At 46.6% G+C, this 1,505-nt stretch overlaps 1 pseudogene; it reads left to right on the top strand.

Moving 5' to 3' along the window:
- Nucleotides 1-337: 337 nt before the first annotated feature.
- LOC146870438 (protein S100-A11 pseudogene) lies at nucleotides 338-669 on the top strand (annotated as a pseudogene).
- The last annotated feature ends 836 nt before the right edge of the window (nucleotides 670-1,505 follow it).

The raw sequence follows: 1,505 nt of genomic DNA, 5'->3' as shown, positions 1-1,505 counted from the left end.
TTCAGGAAGATTGAAGGCTAAGTTTGCCTTACCAGACTGAGGCGTCGCCCAGCTGGTGTGACACACAGTCTTGCAGCAAGTGCCCAGCCCCCCAGAGTGCCTCAGGTATGTGCTGATAAACTCCAGAGTCCATGCATAACCACTGAGTGCGCTTGTGTAGGCACACTTTTTGTAGACACCAAAGGACAGGTGTTGGGGAGGAGAAATGACCTCTGAATGGCTCTGGACCAGCCTCGAGGTCGTCAGAGGAAGCTGTAGGTTGGCTGTGTGGTTGAACAAAGCTGGGAAGCTCTCTGCTCGCCTGTTGCTCATTGCTCCGAGTCCAGAGACAGTTCAGACACAAACGGCCAGCCCTTTCCAGAACGTTCACAATGGCACAGATGTGTACAGATCCGCCTTCAGAATTGGAGCGTTGCATGGAATACCTGATCTCCACTTTTCAGCGCTAGGCTGGCAAGGAAGGGGACCACAGCAAAATGTAATTTGAAGAGTTTGAATATTTCATTACGTGAGCGTAAAAGCTTAACAAAGAGACAGTAAAGAAAATGATGGCCTTCTAGTCTAGTCTTTGGTGGTGTTGATGAGAAGAAAGATAATCAGATTGACTTCCAGGAGTTTTTGAGCCTGATTGGGGGTATGGTGATTGCCTGCCACGAGGCAAAAATGTGAAGGCAAATCTGCCCCCAAGCCAGATCTCAAGTATGCACAGACGTACATCACACTTCGCTTCCTTACAGTTACCTTCCATAAAAGATTACAGCACATTTGTCATAAATGATCAGAAATGGGGGCCATTTCTCACACTCACTGTATTTTCGTTGTTGTTTTTGACTGGAACCCACACTCTTCAGATCACCTCAAGGAGGTAGTGTCCACTCCAGCAAATAGTTTTATTTAAATTTAAATTAACCAGTCCCACCTTGCTGAACACGCTAAACTGGCAGTTTATTTGTTATACTTGGAGCATGAAAAAGATCCGGAATGTGGAGCAAAGACAACAGAAGTGCATCCTTTAGTAGCTTCTTCTACCTGAGCCCAAGGCAAACCCAACAACTGCCCAGTCACGCAGTAGCAAGTCCATTCGTCCAATTAAACTACTGACCCAGTCATATGGAAGTAGTGCACCATCCATGCTGCAATCCCGAAATATCTCAACCTTTCCTCATATAGTGCTCTGTCCATGCCGGGCCTGCAACCAGGGCCATGAGTCAATGCTGGCAAAGTTCCAAGCAGCCCTGAGGTCACTACCCAGGCATGGCAGCGACTGGCTCTCTCTGCTCCCAGTGTTGCACAACATTTTTACATATCCACAGACAAAATATATTTAAGAAGGCAGCCTCGCCACCATGGTCTGATGGCAGCCGAGCCTACCGAAGGATGCAAGCACAGAGATTTCAAACAATTATGGGCCGGGTTCTATTCTTGTTCATTGTTCTTTCAAGAGAATACTCCTGGTATAAACTTATAAAACCAAAATGCCAGCAGTTGCATTGTTTGTAAACAAA

The sequence above is a fragment of the Triturus cristatus genome, chromosome 1_1 (genome assembly GCF_964204655.1).
Source record: "Triturus cristatus chromosome 1_1, aTriCri1.1, whole genome shotgun sequence".
Taxonomy (NCBI): domain Eukaryota; kingdom Metazoa; phylum Chordata; class Amphibia; order Caudata; family Salamandridae; genus Triturus; species Triturus cristatus.
The sequence above is the reverse complement of the archived record's forward strand: the minus strand, read 5'-3'. Positions and strand labels throughout refer to the sequence as shown.